The sequence below is a fragment of the Pezoporus flaviventris genome, unplaced genomic scaffold (assembly GCF_033815535.1).
Source record: "Pezoporus flaviventris isolate CSIRO_AGI_PZ_B2104156 unplaced genomic scaffold, CSIRO_AGI_Pfla_v1 ptg000036l, whole genome shotgun sequence".
Lineage (NCBI taxonomy): Eukaryota > Metazoa > Chordata > Aves > Psittaciformes > Psittacidae > Pezoporus > Pezoporus flaviventris.
Window position 1 is genome coordinate 24,546,546 of NW_026892584.1, and position 20,482 is coordinate 24,567,027.

Here is a 20,482-nt window from a genome sequence, read left to right on the forward strand (position 1 = left end):
AGTTGATTCCATGATTTTTTGACTGAAGATGTCTCCCATTGTAGGGAGAAAATTTCATATCTGTGCCAGCCTTCCCTGAGCCTTTTCCAATTCTTCAAGTCCTTTAGGAGAAGAGGAATCTGTTCAAGATACAGGTGTACAATGAATTCATACAATAGTACTATGCTTTCTTTTTTGTTCTCTTTTCCTTTCTTCTGCTTTCCTTTATGAAGCATTAAGGTGACATTTTCATAAGACTGTCCGTCATAACCTTTCATTCCTGAGTAGTCACCTCTGAACTCATAATATGTGAAGTTATCCTAGGATTTTTTATTATTTTTTTTTAGAATTTGCACATCTTAATGTCCATCTGCATTAAATTTCATCTGTTATTTATTACCTGGCCACTTCATCTTGCAAGATCCCTTTGGACAATTCTGCCACCTTATTACTTATACTTGAAGCATTTACATTTTACTATTTTGAAGGGTAGAACATGCAGTTAAAATTAAATATTATACCAGAGAAAGTGATGACCACTTTGTCTAGTTTGTATATTCAGTAATGCCAGGCTTCCTATTCATTGCAAATCTGTAAAGATGAGAAGCTTTCCCTGGGAATGGCTAGTGGTGTGATGGTGGGTGGAGGATGCAGCCGGGCTGTGAGCTGAGCAGTCTTCCTTAAATAATCCATGCTCTCTTCTTCCTTTGCTATAAATAAGCTACTTCCATTGGCTATTGCTGCAGTGGGAACAGACTGCACATACGGGCCATTGCGTGTGCAGCTCAGAGGTGTCTTAGCAGATGCAACCAACATCTGAAGTCAGAAAAAATCTGGAATCAACTACCTTGCTCTTGGGACTGAAATATTTTTAAATCTATTTTAAATAATAGTCTTTTTTTTTTTTTTTTCCCCTTGAAAAATACTATTTGGAATGAATAACTGGTGGTTAGGGAAAAGATGGAGAACAATTACCCTACTCTCAGTCTTTGGACTTTGACACATTAGTTTTTCTTCTTTGCCAGACTCTGAGCTCTGCATGGGGTACAAGCATGCCACAGAGGGCATACACAAGGAATTCCCAAGTTCTTACCCTCGAGCCCTATGTTACAGAGTAGCATGAGTCCAAGGCAGAAAGGGGGCCCACCATTTTCCTTCTTCTGGGCTCTGAGAGCTCCCACATTCACCATGGAAGTGGGCTTTAATCCACAACATTTCAGAAATAGAGTGCAAGAAAAAGAAAATATTGAAATTGATTAAAAATTAGGAGAAGGCAATCTGGAGTCCATCAAAGACACCTTGTAGGAGCATAAACTTTTCCCCTCTGGCTTCATAGGGATGATTTAACTGCCAGGATGCAAAGAAAACAGAAGCTAATTATCAAATGAACATTGTCTTAATATGTTAATGAAGCGGTTTTGCTAATAGCGAGAGACCTGAATTTTAATACATTTTAAGAGCTCCTTGATTACGTGTTTGTTAGTTGTTATGATCATTTTAAATTATCTGTGCATGGCTTTATAATGGGTTAAAAACTGTATTAAGCACTGTATTCTAAACAGGCCTTGATGAGGCAGGTGAACAGTGCAAACACTGTCGCTAGGAAATTCACTTCAAAAGAAATGTAAACTAGTTAACCTAAAACGTGTCATCGGATCCAACAGTCACACTTTGCATTGTAAGTAATTTTTTGATATGTCTGTCAGTTTCTTCTTCAGAAATGTTTTTTTCTCATAAAGAGTATTCCAGGAACCTAATAGCTGTTATTCAGAGTATTTCTGTATGCAGTATAACTGGTCTCAAAACATATTTTGCTGTTGGATTTAGGGGAATAAGTGAAGTAGTTCCAAATATACTGAGTTAATCCAACCTATCCTTGGTGATTATAACCAAACCATGTTTTTTTTCGATTCAGTTATCCAGAGATACACATATTTTGTTCTCCCCTATTCAAAGAATAGGCATTAACCATCTTTAAGGAGGTCCGGGACCAGTACAAATAAAAAAAATACTCTCTGAAATGACCAGCTTAAAAATGTTCATACCTATATGGCACTTTTCTTTTAGTAGGCTTCTTTGTCCCTTTCTCCATTAATTTTGTTTCTAATCAAGTCATTCTGAACCATTATCCTTCCTTCTCTAGCTATCTTCAGCCAGCTGGAAAAACCTTCAGTTGAAGGGTTTCCAGTGACTGACTGTTGCTCCTATGGAGCCTGTTAGCTGAACAGGATCTGCTGTTCAAGAAATCAGTGACTGTTATTAGTCCTCTGGCTTCAGTTTCTGCAGTTTCTGGAAGCAATCAAACAGAGGTATCATCTCCAGGAAACAGCATTCATCCCTTGAAAACCCATTTTCAGCCAAAACACTGACAAAAATTCTGCATGTGTGGACGGAGAGGCTATAGCTCCTGGAAGGATGTTTGTGTTTGCTGGGGGCTGCTCACACACACACATATCCATTTGGAGTTTTTCCATCTATTCTCTCTATTTATTCCCTCTATTTTCCCTCTGTTGTTAAATGAAATGATAGTTGAGCTCTGTGTGCTAACCATGCTCAACCCACCTGCATGTGAGTGTGTGTATTCTCCCTGCTCAGGAAACTAAGGAAGTCAAGACTAGGAAGTGTAGTTCTGGATGGGAAGGTAATGGGGACCCAGGCACAATTGGGAGCTGTATTTACTTTAGACAAACAGGTACTAGGTGGTTTAAACCTGTCCCTCATTACTTCCTATAATATCAAACAGAAGGTTCATGCTAGAAAAAGTAAAGGTGCTTTGTGATGCTCATATAATATATAAGATCATTCATGCAGGTCAGAGGCTTCCTCATTTTGATGGAGACACACATCCCTCCCTCATTCAGACTCCAAAAGTGCCTTGACGACTAGGCCATGATAGCAGTTTGGTAAGCATTTGGGCTACCTTAGCACACTAAGCCATGGAAGTGCCTGATTACTGAGCCAGTGCTCCCTGCTTACCTTGTGCTTGGGTAGCCAACTTAATTTAATTCCTCTGGATGAAGACCATGCAGTGGTAGAGGCAGGAAAAATCTTACCACAGAGAACTGAGGCCATCCAAAAGAGAAGCCATAAAAAATCGTCTCAGCAAACCACCTGAGAGGATGCTTAAGTACAATATACTCGGCTTTGACAGTTTGCAAATCAAATATGCGTATCATGTGAGCTAAATATATTAATATAGGGTGATAATGCTCATTTTATTATATTAGTTTTCTCCTATAATTTGAAAACTATAAGTATCTCCCTATTTCTTGCACCTTTGTGCCAATTTGTCAGAGAAAGGAGAAAAGGGATCTTATTTAATGTAACCAGCCTTCTAAAAATCCTAATTGCCTGGCTCAGTTTAATTTGTTTTATGTCATACTGCCCTCTAGGGGATTAGGCACACACGGAGGGATTTTTGCATAATGGGAACATTTTTAATTTGCAGGGAAAGACATCTTTTCCTTTGTACTGCAGTAGAACATTATAATCCATGTATAGAGCTCGTAATTTAGCATTTTAAGTGTAATTTGCATTTATTTTTTTGGGAAGTATCTTTCATAATTAGCATTGGGTCTCTGCTTTCAGGATGCAGGGCTGACTTCCCATGCACAAGATATGAATCTTTATACATTAGGAAGTTTGTAAAGGGTCTGGTAGATACTATTAAATCAGGAAAACTTCCCCCCCTGCATGAGAATTATGAGAAAACTTACATACTTAAATACCCTGTGCTGAGAACATGAATATTTGTACATCAAATATAATACACTGTTCAGTGCTTTTAAAAAACACCTCATCTGTTTAAAATTGAACAAACGACATCAAACTCACCTTATCAACGCTTCTGAGTGCTTTTTGAGGAGATATAAAAAGAATAAGGAAAATAATGTGGAAAATGATACCTTGGAAAAAAAGAAGGAGAATTATCCAGAAGATTTGGCTTCAGGTGAGGTTTTTCAGAGGTGTCAACATTTGCTAAGGAAGGAGAGTAGCCTTCAAAAGGCTAAAAGGTCAGGCATCTAGCTGCCTAATTATCTCCAAAAGTCAAAATCATTGTCCCTTACTGATGTGATGAACCTGACACTCACTGCTCTTCATCCTATTTTAATTCTAAAACAGCAGCATGATCTTGACTGGCCAGGCTGAATTAAGAAACAAGGCTCGGAACTGGGAATGCCTCAACAGGTCACCATTGCATTTTGTGCTTTGATATCTGGACCCAAATCTCCTTTGCTCCTTGGCTTTTTTTCTTGAAGCAGAAAGATTCTTACCAGTATTTCAAGGCAGACATTGTGTGAAGTTCTCATTTGGCACTGATCAATTTTAATTTTGCTGTGGAGTGAGTCATCTGAACAGTGCAACATGGCTCCAGTGTCTTGTTGGATATCCTTCCTGCAGTGCAGTAGCCATCTCCCATGACCACCTGTATTTACAAACAAATCAGACTGTTCTGGCCACTTTCCAGCATCACACTGGGCTTTTATGAGATTTTAAACTTGTCAGCTTTACATAATCAGTCTTCTTATTTCAATCTTATCATACTTAATGTTGTTCCATGCTAATGGTTCCTGACATATTCACCTACTCATCCTCTAGCTTCACTCAGCTAAGCTTCTGTCTCCCCATTCAAAGTCTGTACCTAATTGATAAAACTTGTTCTTATACTTAGAAGGTGTCCTAGGTTCAGCTGTAACAGTTGTTTTTCTCCTTCCTAGTAGCTGGTGCAGTGCTGTGTTTCTGTTTTAGCTCAACAACAGTGCTGATAATACACCAACGTTTTAGTTGTACTAAGTAATGCTTACTCTGATCAAGGGCTTTTCAGTCTCTCGTGATCTGCTATTGAGGAGGGGCATGGGAATCTGGGAGGAAGCAGAGACAGGACACCTGACCCAAACTAGCCAAAGAGGTAATCCATACCACAGCACGTCATGCCCAGTATATAAACTGGGGGGAGTTACCCAAAAGGGCAGATCTCTGCTGAGGTCGGGCTGGGTATCAGTCAGTGTGTGGTGAGCGATTGTATTGTGCATCACTTGTGTTTATTGATTTTTTTAATTTTTCCTTTCCCTTTTTAGTTTTATATTTTATTCCCTTGCTATTTTCCTTATTATTATTAGTAGTAGTTTTATATTATACTTTATTTATTAGACTGTTCTTATCTCAGCCCCTGGGATTTTCATTCTTTCGATTCTTCTCCCCATCCTGTATGGAGGAAGCAGGGAAAAGGAAGGGTGTTAGCTAACCACTGCGTGGTGCTGAGTTACTGGCTGGACTTAAACCATGACAGAAGGATAAACTGCTGAGCCTTCTTAGGCAAAATGCCTCTTATATGCCTGGCCATAGCAGTGGGGGTTCATCTCTGCAACATTTTTTCATTTGCTCTGGACATTTTTTCATTTGCTTTATTCAGGCTTGTACAACCTGTATCATAGTCCATGGCATGCTGATAGCTTCTGCTTCCACTTTCAGTGGCCCAGCTCTTGTCATGCTATGCTCAGTGGCTCCACAATAACCAGCTTTTCTGAATTTCCATTGATTATCACCTCATAACAAAATCTCAGGAGTATTCAATTCAATTCTCTGTAAGTAATGATATCTTTATACCTTAACTCACACTTCCTTGGTAGGTTCTTCTCTTAAAAATACTAGTAACCACTGATACTAATACTGAATGGTACTTGTCCTGAAGTGGTGGAGTGGCTCGATGGCTTAGTCTACCTGCTGATGTGACAGAACTTTGTCTTAGGGTCACAAACTGGAGAAATGTTTGTGGTGGGTGATTTGAGCAATACTCCTGTACTACCCTGAAATTCATTTCAGTGTTCTAGTTTGTTATGGGTTTGTGTAGACGCTCTGTTTACCTGGGAGCATGTTCCAGCAGGGGTAAAATAGCTCTTGCTGTGCTAACCAGCCTCCACCAAGGATAACAGCAGTACCCTCACAGGTTACTCATGCCCACAGGAAGAGATTTCTCACATTGCTTTGTAGCTATAGACATTGCTTTCACTGCCCATGCTTATGTCAGTGTACAGTTCCATGCTTGTGTAACATAAACTATCTGGAAATCATGTGTGGCCACCTCTTTGCAGATTAACAGCAGTTTGCTGTTCTTGCAGCTCTTCTTACAGTCTGCCCAATTCCCATTCAGTGGGAATCATGGTCTCTGACTGCACAGTTCAACCCTTGCAAAAATGGCTGTCAGCTCTTTTCCCCAGGTTGTGAGCTGGTGCCTCTCAGATCTGGAGGTGCCAGCACAAGTGCTCTCACAGAAAGTTGTCTGTGCCCTCCATCCTTTCCTGTGTCAGTGCCAGCAGAGTGTATAGGGACAGGGCTTCCTTCTGCACAGTTATATATGGAATTCTAAGATTCCCAGAGATGCCCTCGGATTGTCTGTTTTGTCTGTCAATTAGGTATTCCGTCTCATCCCCGTGGGTCCCATTAGCAGAGCTGTTTCTACCATGGTTTATTTTCAGCCTCTGTGCGAGGTAAGAATGCAGATGCATTGGTTCCTTCCTACAACTGTTTCTCCCTCGGTTTCCACACAGGCAGCAACTTTGCAAGGAGTGGTTGCTTTTGTGAATCCATACTCCCTATGCAAATCCAAAATACCAACAAAAAGCTTGCTCTATTTCAGAAAAGGAGTTAAACAATTAGAAATAACAACAACAACAACAAAAAAGTAGGAATCCCATGACTGCAGTTTGTAAAACCAAAGCGATGTTTTTGCATTGGCATCTTAAAGAGAATTCAATGAGGCTGAGTGCCGTTCGTACTCAGTGCCATTGTGCTTGGTGTGCTGCCCCCAGGCAGGAAGAAGGAACAGAGGATAAACACTAAACTTCAGCATTCACATAACCAGTTAAGAACCTGCATGGCTAAAAAGACTCGTCTCAATGTAATTTAAGACACATTTTACCTAACATATTTTCCTAGATCTTGCATGCCTGCATGAAGAACTTCTTGACTCCATAAGTGATTCTCTGATGAAAACAAACAAGGGCTGATGGTGACTAAAGTGCTCCTCAACACAAGAGCAGTGCTGCAGCCAGATTCTGCCATATCCATTCTTGCATTAAGTAGTGACTTAGTCTACAAGTAGGATGTTTAGTCTCAGCCTGAGCACTGCTGGTGAAAAGTGCTACTCAGCCTGAAAAAGAACCTGATTTACAACAAGGAACTCAAGCCAAAACAACAGCTTCTCCAATCACAATGGTTGAGTGGAAAGGTTAAGTTCTAAGATGCAATTTTAGAGTTAGAATTTGCCTTGGAAAGAAGGGTTAGATCCTCTTTTCTTCATTTCTCCTTAAAGCCTTCCTGTTTGCCTTCCCCAAAGATCCAGTCTGCAAAATAGTATTCAGGGTCATGCTGTGCCCCAGAGACCCACCACTAGCATTACTTCTGCACTGATTTACACAGACAAGAAAAAAAATCAGAACACAATGAATCATCTTGTGCAGACTCCTACATATCAACTGTCATTTCATGTCACTGCTAAGACATGTCTTGAGCCTTGAGTGATCTGAGTGTGATTTAAACATGCCTTGTAGAGGAGCCTCCAGTCTTCATTAAACAGTCCTTACCTTGACTCACATTTCCAGTAGCGTGCCCTTTTCCAAGTCTGGATTTGTCTGGCTTTCAGCATCCATTTTGGTTATGCCTTTCTGCCCTGGATTGAAGAGTTTTTTGCCTCTAGGAAGACTAGAACACAGCTGATCCTGTGGATCAGGGTTTTTACAGCAGAGGGTTCAGCAATAGATTCTCATATTCTCAAATCTCAAAATCTTCACATAATAATCCCATATGTCTCTGGAAAGAGATATTTACACTATAATGAAATGATCTTTCACTCTCATTTCTGCACAGCCCAGTATAAATAATTTTTTTAAAGTCTTTTTTCCCTTTATTTTTGTCTTTCTTGAATTAGCCTGTGGCTCTTGTTTGCATGCTTTCCTGCAATTCGTTTTGAAAATGCAGGCAGTAGACATAGTGACCTAGCACTGATCTCATCAGAGATAAAGGTGGAGACAAATACCTTTCTTTCTTTAGCTTTCAAACTCAATATCCAAGGATTACACTAGCCTTTTTTACTCCAGAGTTGTACTGGCAGCTTCCTGGCTCACTAGATCTCTTTCACACTCAGGACTTCAGAGCTATCTTTCCCCTATTCTTTCTGTAGGACCAATAATTTTCAGTTCTTGATGTACCACTTTCTGGGGACAGTATTAAATGCATTCTTTAAAGGTCCATCTTTTCAAAGGAACATGGACTGCTTTTTTTATGGTTGCCTTTTCCACCTGCGTTCTGCCCCACACTTGGAATGCCAGGCAGAGGAGGAGAGAAGAGAATAGGATGGCCCTTCCTGAAGCAGCAAGCTGATAGATTAACTCAGCCATTTTGCCATCATGTTGTTGACTGGACGTAGAAAAGGTGTTTTGTCATTTGTACATGTTTTAGCTTGTGAAAAATAATGTGAGGGGAAGGAAAAATACAAAACCTTGAGCAATTGCCTTTTACAGGAACTCCAGCCATGCTGTGAACTAAATGAGGCAGAGATCTCATGGGAGAAATTCAGTATGATCAGTTGATTAAAGACTATGTCAGAGCAAATAAGCCCCAGGGGCTAGCTCATTTCTGGAATGTCCTGGCTTTTGAAGGTTTGACTTTGCAAATAAAAAGGCATTTAAATATATTTGCATTTCTAACACTTGTTATTTATGTCCCCTAGGAAACAGCTTCTGGATAAGTATGAGGCAGATCATGAACTTTAAAGTTAAGCAGGTTCTCAAGCATTTCCCTGAATGAGACAGGTCTCAGCTATCACTGTAAAACTATAGGTCAATATAAGATTGTTTAGACCGTATACTTAGGCTTCCAGGTATACCCCTAAAGGTGTCGAGGGCTAGTTTTCTGAATTGTGAAATGTCCAGCAACACTTCGTCCTCAGCTAACCTACCTACAATAGATGGCTCACCACTATGCAGGTATCTTCTATACTCTTCCACTGCTCTGTCCCTGAAAACTAATATTTATTATTCAAATAAACCAAATAAGTTTAGGTATTTTTAAGCAGTTAAGGATGGCTCAATGCATTTACCTTGCTTACTGTACTATTTTTTCCCCTTTTTTGGCCTGGGAGAGTGGCTCTGACATTATATTGCTATATATTTAGACAGCTTCTACTGCAGTGTGGAGCCCTGCTCCTGCTGAGAGGCTTAGATGCTATTGTGATACAGATAAATTGTGATGGTACAGCTATATAATAAATTAAAAAAGGAAAAGTTTCCCATTTGAACAATACTTAAGAGAACCTGGGGGAAGATGGACTTAATTCTTTCCATTATTCTTCCAATCATTTGGTTTCTATCAGGTATTTTCCTTGCAGTTAAGATCTGCTATTCTTTAATCCCCAGGAAAATGATTACTATCATTTAAGAAAATTAAATTCTTTCTAATTAAGCTGTTTTCAGACAATTAAATTGCTTCCTGATTTTCATAATTGTCTCATTGCTAAGATCTACCTCTTTCCTGATTAGCAAGGTGGAAAAACCCAAGCACTTTTACTCTGTGCAATATTTAGCAGTTAAGAAATAAGTCCCTACAAATATTCTGAGCCAGACTCTTTCTCCACATGACCTGCCCTACATATGCTGCTCTGGCTTCACGAAAACAGATCAAATAGCCAAAGGCACCCAAAAGGTGACAACAAAAGTACAAGGAAATCTGTTTGGGATAATCCTGTGAGCTAGCAAGCACAGGAGGACATGGTAGATCTCTTCATCACCTTCAGCTTTCTTGAGGAGAAGACTGGCTTCCCAATCAGCCCTGATAGGTGGGCTAAGGATGTGCTGTCCAGGCTGCCCTTCTCTGCAGTGCAGTAGAGGAATGGGATGAGGGGACATGTTTGAAGGATGCTAGTAAGGTGCCACTGCCTCATAGTAACAGAGCATGCAAAACCAGGTAGCGAAGGGCTGCATTTCTTGTGCTGCTTCACCCATCTCACCTGCACATCAGCTGTCCCTGCAATGGTCACATCTGTAACTCCATATCTCCCAAGTGCTGTACGTCACTACCGCAGACAATGCACTCTCACTTTGTACTTCTCCATGTGCATGTTCTCTTCTTCTTTCTCCTTCTCATTTGCTTTATCACTCCCCTTGATTTCCTTCTCTTTTACAGGAGGGTATTAGTTGTTAATGTAAGAAATCTAACATTTGTTATAATGTACAAGTGTCCTAGGGTGCTAGGTGTTATGGGGTCTGGAGAATACCATGTAGCTTTTGACCAGTGAAAGGTGCACAGTGGAAGCCCTGTGGATTTTTCCACATTAATAGCATGAGTGTCTGCAACTTGATGGAGGCTGTTCCAAATGACCCAGTGGGTCAATACCCTAAAATTAGGTTTTGGAGGAAAATATGTGGGTAGGGAGTTGCTGTTTCAAAAGCTCTGTTCCTAATTTGGCATGCATACATTGTCAATGGGTTATTATGAGAAATAAAAATGGTAGATTAGTCAAAGAATATGGACTAGAGCTGTGTAAATGTGAAGGTGAGAGAACATATGATACGTACATATCAATGCCAGGTGATTAAATTAGGTCAGACCCTCAGCTAGATATAGACATGTTCCTAAAGCTACCTGAAGAGCTGGCTCATGATGTGTTTAAAGGTAGTGATAAGACTGAAGAGACCTTCCCACCACAGCTAATCACATAGATGACAAATTCTTTTACAGCAGGGTGGGCCTGACCTACCTTTGAAAACGCAGAATTTATCAACTCATGATTTTCACAGGACTGCCACTGTAATTGTTTCAGTGGCCTGGTTCATGAAGTCAAATGATAAAGCGGTAGCATGTACAAACACATGTCATTTTAGGTCTCATTGAGCTTAACAAGCTCTTTTGAAAAAAGAAAATAGATCAAAACCCATTTAAAATGTAACAAAAATATTCTTCAAAAAAGAAACTGGGAGCCAGGAAATGGTTATCGCTTGAAATCTCATGATTCTTTACACTGGCCATGTGAGTTTTAAGATCTAACTTTCTGATTTCTAATACTTTTGTGGCATGGTCTTGAAAATGTTTCATAGACTCATGAGCATAAACACATTAATATAGCCAGAAATACTCCTTTTTAGAGATACTCATGGGAGTGTTTGGTATCTCCAGCAGCCTCCTTCTTTTGTCATTCCCAGTTAAAACAAAGAAGTCCTGAAAGCAAACATTTTTGCCTTTCTGATGTGAGGAGCTGTTCCGTTACAATATCAAAGGCCATTATTGTTAACCACCTTTTTTGTCTTTTGAATCATTCCATGAGAACTGACTTTATATGAACTTCATTTCTTTATTGATAATTTTATGAAAGGAAAAGTAACGGCTGTCAAAGGTGAGCAGGGCAGTTCTGACACAGCCAGCATCAGAAGAAACACAGATGGCAGAACAATGGTTGAGGAGCAGCAGTCCTGAGGGACACAGGTATGAAAAAGAGGGAACAATGCAACCGGTTAGTCTACAGGTTCCCTCTGAGACTGAAGCCTCTGCTATTCTCAGGAGTACTGATGCTCTCATATTCCAACTTTCTGCCTTTTACACCTTGCACTTCAACAGCCTGTCTCAGAGGGTGATAATCAAGTACAAACAAGTTTTGTCTGTGGAAAAGAATCCTGCAGAAAATACCATGTGTGGGAAGCAATCCTTCCCAACACCTGCATGCCCCCCCCCCCCCCCCCGAAAAGAGGGATGAGCTAGCTGGAGTACGCTAGAAGAGTGATAAACAGATGATCAGTAAGCTCTTTGCTTGGCATCCCTTTTTCATTATGCTACCATTTTAGAGAAATGTTTTTATAGCCTCTGCTTGATTTTCCATCAGATCCCTCCCTCCCTGCGAATCCTCCCTTCCTGCTTCCTACAGAATGTGGCCAGCTGGTTACTGCTAAATTTAAACAAAGATGTGCTACTTGTAACTCTCTTTGCTTCATCCACACAATATTACTAGCCTAACTCAGCTAGCAAGAAGTACTTCTATTTTGATGTGCGCTGGGACTGTAAGCCCAGATGAAAGTCAATGAAGGCTGTTGCATAGATAGATAATGCTGACAGGGAGTGCTCTAACTGGTTTTCCACAGGAAAGTGCTGATTCAGTGAAATTGGGACATTTGAGGGATACACATGAATTCTACACAATATGTGGGAGTACAGCGAGAACTTAAAATTTGATGCCCAGTGGTCTGTAGACCAGCTCCATGAGCAGCAGCAAAGCACAGCTCAGGTCTCCATCAGCGCTGTAATACTGCCACGCTGATACACACCGAAACACCCAGCAGCTCCTGTGAAATGGAGATCCTCTTTTCTAGCCAGCAATAATTACAAATAACATACCATGTTTAAATAACCAATAAAATAGGGCATCAACAAAGAAGCTGCTCTTTGCATCTGAGTTTCATACAGCATCCAAGAGCTCAAACATCAAGGAGAAAACAGCAGGTAGCTTAACTCCAAAGATCTCTCCCCTGCTGTTGTTATCATTGACAATGAAGGCAGTGTTGTAAGTGCAGAATGCAATGGACAATTCATGCACTTACCATATCTTGCACTTTAGCTACAGGCGTGTGATTTTCTGAAGAAATGATGACAGGATCAAACATATTCTGGCAGATGCTCACAAAATCAGAGCCCCTTTCACTCAGTAAATGACCATAAAAATGCTTTGAAGATGACAATAAAAAGTTATTTAATCATGTTCAAAACAGAAGCACCTGCCAAGTCAATATATAATTTTTTACATGATTGGCTGGTACAGTGACAATAGCAAAAAATGCAAAGTGAAGCTGTTAGAAGCAGCTACTGGCCTGATTCTATAGTAGGTATAGCCTGATGGTGGAGAGGGAGAGCAAGAGAAGAGGAAAGAAAAAGCAATAGTCATACATATATTTCCTCAGTCTCCTGATTTTTCAGCTCTTTTTCCTAGCTGTTACAAGGTGCCCTTGGGAACCTAGTTTGAAGACATACTTAGCAGCCCTCATTTTCTGTGAAGTCAATGCCAGAGGGAAAAGGGGCAGTGACCAAAAGGTGACCTAAGACAGCCTGTGAGATCTTCGTACTTCTGTAGCAGAGGGGAAAAGGTGCTGGGGTGTCCTTGTTTCAGCTGGGATAGAGTTAATTTTCTTCCTAGTAGCTGATGCAGTGCTGTGCTTTGGCTTCAGTCTGAGAATAATGTTAATAACATAACAATGTTTTCGTTGTTGCTAAGTGGCACCTACCCTGATCAAGGACTTTTCAGTGTCTCATGCTCTGCCAGTGAGGAAGGGCACAAGAAGCCAGGAAGGAGCAGAAACAGGACACTTGAACTGAACTAGCCAAAGGACTATTCCATACCACAGAAGATTATGCTCAATATATAAACTGGTGGGGGTTGGCCAGGAGGGGCTGATCGCTGCTCTGGAATGGGCTGGGTATCAGTCAGTGGGTGATGAGCAGTTGTGTTGTGCACCACTTGTGTTTGTTGTTTGTTTTGTTTTGTTTTTTCCCTTTTAATTTTATGTTTCTCTTCTTGCTAGCTCCCTTTTCACTATCATTAGTAGTATTGTACTTTATTTTAGTTATTAAACTGTTCTTATCTCAACCCACAAGTTTTACTATTTTTCCCCAATTCTCCCCATCCCACTGCGGTAAGGGGGGGATGAGTGAGCAGCTGCCTGGTGCTTAGTTGCTGGCTGGGGTTAAACTCACTGGGAGAGGAGTAGAGATCTGGCCTTTTGGTGGCATTGCTGCCCTAAGATGTCCGCAAACTGGTAGGCGGGTACTGCTAGAAACAGAGATGTGGAGTGACATGTGAGGATGACCACAGACTTTTTTAGCAGCCCAGGAGAGCCAGTACCTGCCATTAGCAGTGTGGGCTGGGGGCTACGCCATACGACAAAACACCTGTGCTGTTGTTCAGCTCTACCTTGCAGCTGCATCCACCCCAAATTCAGTAACTTTTCCAGACAAGCCATTTACCTATGAGCTGGTGTATGCAACAGTAGCATTGCTTTCCAGCAGTTCAAATCTACCTTAGTAATTCTAATTGATTGGGTTCTTTCTTGATCAGCTGAAATTAAAGTAGCCCAAGGGTGGTGATAATTTCATGAGTTGGTGACAGAGGCTGTTCTGGCATCTGAAGTCCACTAGGGTAGCAAATTTAGATGTCTGTATTTTAAGGTCAAAAGGGCTTATTCTGATCAAACACTGTCATCTTTATATGAGCAATGGGAATCCCTGGAATTAATTCTTAACACAAGATAGACATATATGATTAAACTAGAATATTTTTTGTTCAAATACCTCATTAAATTTTTTCAGAGTCAGGGAATTTTCCACTAAGTTGTGGTAAAAATGGCTAGTTATTCTAACTGATTAAGAGTCAGGTGAGATTTCAAACTAGGTTTTATCTATTGGACCTCATTAAACTTTGTCAAGTAAACTGAAGAGCCTTGTATGACCATGTTTATGTTAACTGTGTGAGTGCTTTAACTTAGCTTGCTTCAGTCTCTTTGGTAAGCTAGAATAGACAGGACAACTACTCCAACCTTCACTCCATAAGATTATTGCCAAGCCTTCATCTTTACTGTGGTTCTTGCACAATGGCTCTTTAGTACAACAGCATCTTTCTTAGAAACAACACTATTCTTGTAGCAGTTTCAAATTTCAGTGTGCTCAAAATTCAACTCTTTGTTGCTAAAGAAACATTTTAAACTGAAGCACTCAAAGCCAAAAACAATAATAAAGGTTTCTTTGAAGCATACATAAAGCTAGGTTTTGCTAGCCAAATTTAAATGGACAAATGTTAAAGTAATCACAGACATACACATTGGTACTGAGAAAACTGGTTGGATAAATTGTTCTGAAAGTTATTCAGTGATAAAATTATTTCCTCAAGATTATTATGTTAGACATGACTAAAGAAAACTGAGTACTAAATTACTGGTTTGAAAGACAAGATGAGGAAGGGAAGAATATTAACACAATTTCAACCTTCAGTAGAAGGCAGGTAAACCAGGATAGAGGAAATAATACTTGTGGTGATGAAGGCAGAGCTTCAACGCTGAAGACACAATAGCATTGGCGTGGCCTACTGAGGCCAATGTAAAGGAAGTAAAACAAAGAGCTGAGTAAAAGCAGTCATGTTTGCCTTTTAGCTGTATGTTCATATGGCACAGAAAGATCTTTGATAACACAGCAGTCCCTGAAACCAACTGGGAAACAGAAGAGATAAGAAGGACCTCCCAGTCAATGCCCAGCTAGCAGCAGCTGATGCATTTGCTGAAGTGTGGTGGCAAAACAGTCATCATGGATGATACTGTTTTTTGCAGAGAGCAGGTGTGTCCAATTAGGAGCCCTACATAAATGCACACAAACAACAGAAAGATGCAAATCAACAGCTTCCAGAAAACCACTGCTGTACCTAGTGGGCACCTTTCTATACTGGGCTGTAGCCTTTCCACAGAAGTTTACTTTCTTGGAAAATGCTGAGCATATGGGATAGGTGTAAAAGATATCCAAGACAGGAGACAAACCTTGAAGAATGGCTATAGAAAGACAGCAGTAGTGGTGGAAAAAAAAGAACAGGTGGCTTAATACAGGTTTTATGAAACCACAGTTAACAAAAATAGTCACATGTCCCATCAAAAATACAACAGATGGCAGTGATCTTCAGTCATTTTCCACAATATTCAGATATGGAAAAGTGTCAGTATTATATTTTTTTTCTTAATTGCCCTTTTATCACAGCTAAAGAAAGATACGATTAACTTCAGTACATGTAATGAGTATGGGGTAAGAGATGCAAACACCCCAATGTAGCAACAGTATACTGAAATTTGACTGTCTATTCATGTGTACTTACACAAATCAATCGATTTTATAAAAATAAGGATTTATTTTTTTCCTTCCAGCTCAATATTTTATATGTATTTTTAAGGGGCTATATTTAATGTACAGTAAAATCTTGATTAGTATTGAATATCATAAAGTCATTAGCTTAGTACCAAATCTTCTATCCGCCTACAATAGGAAAACAAGGAGGTAAGATGAAAACTGCATTCCCAGTTTACAAAGTCTGAAGCTTCCTGCCAATGGATATTGCAAAGCAAAATACTGTGGCTGTTGGGAATGTCAAGAAATCGTTTTTGTCCTTGGGGACAACTATGAACTAGGGAGGACTGTCCTGCATGGCAGATGCCCCTGAGGAATTTGGTTTTAAAGCAGTACAGGCACTCTCATAGGAATGCATTCTCTGTGCTCCAGAACTTGTAAGGAGATTTATTCTTTTCATTGTATGCTACTGGCTTGTCTACACCTCTTTCCTGCTTCTCTCTGTTGTTTTTTATTTTCCTCTTTTAAATTATTCCTCATCCAGAGGCAAATTCCATCAGGTTCTGAAGAGGGTAGCTAATTCTCAAGTTTAAGCATTAGATGGAGCAAAGTCTTACGAAGAAGTAACTAACATGGCATTGTCTTTAAATGACTTGGTTTCATTTTGTTCTGAAAGGCAGTCTGAGACTTGTGGATGTCTGAAATGGGCTCATTCTGCATATTGGTCCTGAATATAAAGAGAGGTATAACTCTGCTCTGAAGACAGGTGCCTCAATTTTTGCTTGGGGTACCTAACTTTGGAGGGTATATTTTCAAAGCACTTCATCACCTGTTTTAAATAGAAGAGGACTGGGAAAACAGGAAGAAAACTGGCACAACTGCCAACATCCTCAGTCCAGAGAGCTGATTGCCTTCACTGTTTAGAATACATTTGTAAGCCTGAATATGATAAAAAGCAATCCTGATCTCATAGCTCAGTAATCTGTGCTTAGTGGCAGGCAGACATCTCTTATCCATGTTAAATCTTGCAGATCTGTAAGTGATTTTTTATCATATTAACGATGTTAGTTACTGCTGATCTGAGCTACTCTAATCCTATGTGATACTTGAGCAGAGCTTTAGGCTTGAGATAGAGCAACTTCTCTGACATGGGCAACTTTGCATCCACTGCCTTCTTTCCCACAGGAAGTTCCCTTTTAGCTAACATGAGTTAGAAACCTCCTGGAAATTCTGTGAAGTGCCTGGGATCCTTCTGTCCGTGCTGATGCTGGCAGCACTTGACTCTGTCTGATTATTTTAATGTCAAGTAGAGGTAGTGGAGTCTTTGCTTTGCAATTATTTGGTCATGGCAGGAATTCTGAATGGAGTACACTACCTGATGGGCAATATATATGGGACTGGACTGGTGCTCAAGTGTTGGAAGCACCAGCTGAGAAAAAAGAAATGCTCTATCTGGGTTTTTGATGAAAGGGCTGAGTGCTATTAGTAAGGCTCAGAAACTGCTGTTCCTTGTATCCTCACTGTTCCCATCTTCTTAAGAAACAGCAGTTTTTGAGTCCAGTAAGACACTACCTTAATCAATGAGCTGTTGTTTGTGAAGGGCACTGAGTACCAGGGCACTGAAGCCTGTGCTCCTCCACAGATAATTCTGTGCACCACTGGTTTCTGAAAGCAAAGTGAGCTCGCTGTTCCCCTCTAGTACCAGCTGAACTCTAACCAGGGGTGGAAAGCTTACTCCTGTCAAATGCTACGAGGCAGGAAAGGCTGAAAAGTCCAAAGAGTCTCCACAGACCTGATATGCACTTAGTCAACAGCACAGTCCAGATGGGTTATTAACCCAAACATACATACTGCAAGGCTGCCAGGAGCCTTCCCTAAATCCACACAACAGAGTTCTGCTTGGGAGCTGATGTTTATCATCTGTTGCAATTTTCAACATGTATAGTGTGTACATCAAAAGACAAATGATGGATATGCACTGGCCAGTGCACACTCCAGTTTCATAAATTATTGCAAAGAAGCTCGATTATATGCTTTTTCAGAACTATTGTCCATTTTGTTTTAATGCCTGAGTACTGAGTTAACAAACATGTGGTCAGGGACTCCCTCTGAAATAGGGCTGGACCTTTGCAAAGTCAATATTTTATTTACTGACTAAGAGTAAGGCACCTGAGAAGATGTTTTAAGGTGATAGCAATGCTTTTCATTAGCTGAAGGTGGCATTTCAAACTTGACCGTGGCATGTTTAGTCATTAGTTTCAGTGCAATTGGAGGGTGAAAGTGAGTGAGACCTGGTCAGGCCAAAGAAAGGGAGAAAAGGCAGAGGTTACATGGGCTTTCATCTTTTGAGGTGGAATAAAAATACCTCAAACACCAAATCAACAACTGAGACTATTTCATGCCTTATTAAAAACCAAGCCAATATAACAGAAAGGCTGTAAGTTTCTTTTGCTGTTACTGACATTTGTTATGTCTCCTAGATATGGCTTAATGACTTTTCCTTGCTAAATACACTTAAAATTTAGACAGGACTTTGGAAAAATAGTATTTTCAGTCCACCTGATCTTCCTCACAAAACTTTTGCTTGTTGCTGTAGACCTCCATAGTCTATTGAATTGACATATCATTTAATATATTCTTCTTTCTACTTGTATGTATCAAACTTAGGGGGCTGCTTTACCAAGTACTTAAACCTGACTCTGTCATCCTCCCTCTGCCCCTTTACACTGATTTCTCCTCAGCCTGCAAGGGCACTACCTCAGCTTTTGCTTGCACCCAGAATTACACCTTTCTCATTCCCTGGGCTTGGTAGAAGGCAACGCTAAGAAACGGCACATGTTGCTTAAGGAAACCTATATAAGTGGACATTGCAGTGGGTGATGAGAGGAAATCACTGCAGCCTGAGGCTGGGAAGAAAAGAGACACCCTAGTACCCTCTGCTATTGCCTATACGAGAAATAACTGATAACAGCAGTAACACAATGAAGACCTCTTATTTTACAGATCTTTCCTATGTCCATATGTGGGCTCCAGGACAGGAGAGCAGTCCAGATAACCAAGGAGCCGGGGAGGAAGCCTTCCGGGTGAGGTGCTGCCAAACCCTCAACAAGTTGAAGGAGGGTAGATTTGGGGTGAGGAAGAGGAGGGCTCTTCTCCTGTTGTCTTTGTTTCCGTCTCTAATGACGATGTCACACTATTTCCACGGCTGGTCCTGCTGCACAGCTGGGTCACAAAGGGTTAGGACAGAAAGCAGCATGTGCACTTTTAAAACTACATGCAACAAAGTCCGCTGCTTGAAGTCCGGGTCCCCTCTTCCCCCGCCCCTCCCCAGCTTCCAGCAATAATTTATTATAAAGGGGTTTTATGATACAAATTTGATAATCTCCCATACACATTGGCACTGTTCTAACTGGAGTTGTAAGCCCATAAAATTCAAGCCCTTTGTTTTCATGAAGGCCACAAGGTTTTAAAAGATACTATTGTACCGCCTAAAACCCATAAAATTGTCACTAGGGACTGATTAAACAGTCCTGAATTGAAACAGTGCGGATTTTGTCTAGGTCCTTTTCATGCAGAACAATGGTCTTTTCAACCCCCAAGACAAAAGGAGGTTTAAGGAGCGATTCTCCGGGAGATTCTTCTAAGATAACCCCATCCATATGGGAGACAAGGTGGCCAGCAGCTGAGACAAAAAAAAAAAAAAAAAAAGAGGGGGAAAAAAAAAGTTTTGGATGGTAGCAGGAAAAATAAAGGGAAGGGGGAGAAAGACAGCAACAACCAAAAAAAACAAACAACCAAAAAAAAAAAAACAAAACAAAAAAACCCCAAACAACAAAAACCCACAACCAAACAACCCAAACGGTCCTTCCCGCCCATCCCAGAAGCCTGGTCCACTCTCCATCTCCTCCTTGGCACATGCCCCTGCCCAAGCAGGGAAGGGGATGCAGGTGGGAGGACCGGCGTCTCTTCATCCTCCCCAGCCTTCTCTGCCTTGCACCTGGGTCTGATCCTCCCGCAGGGAGGTCAGAAGAGAAACCAAGCAGCCCCTCGGGAGGGGACGCAGCCCTGGGGAAGGCAGCTCGGGCAGAGGAGAGGGGCTATGCTGCCACCCCGCATCCCTGCTCCCCGAGGGCTCCCCGGGAAGTGTAGGCAGCAGGACACATCTCAGAGGCACATCTGGTCTGAAGTTATCCCCTTCCAGGGAATAAAGACAACAAACAAACCAAACCGCTTCTCCGGGTCCTTTTCCCTCGACAGCCTCTCCTCGGCGGAAGGTTGCCTGCATCAGTCCCCATGGGGTTTTCTCTCCCAGATATTCCCTCCTCGTTCCTGATCTGTGTTTCCATTTGAGGGATGGAGGCAGAAGGTCTGGTCTGTATTTCAGACACCTGTTTTGGTTTGGGTTTTGAGGGTTTTCCCCCACTGGCCGCTGCCAGGACAACCATATTCTTGTTTTCCCCGCAAAATTAATAAAATCAGTTGTTCATCAAAGAGTTTCAAAACGTAATTCTCTGGGTATTAAAAGGCGTTACTATTTTCTCTTGGCTACTCTTCTTTCCTCGGTAGATCTTTGGAAGAGGTCCAGACTAACGGGAAGATTGGCTTAATTCTGGACCCTCTTTTACCGGCTCTATAAAAGACCGCAGCGAAC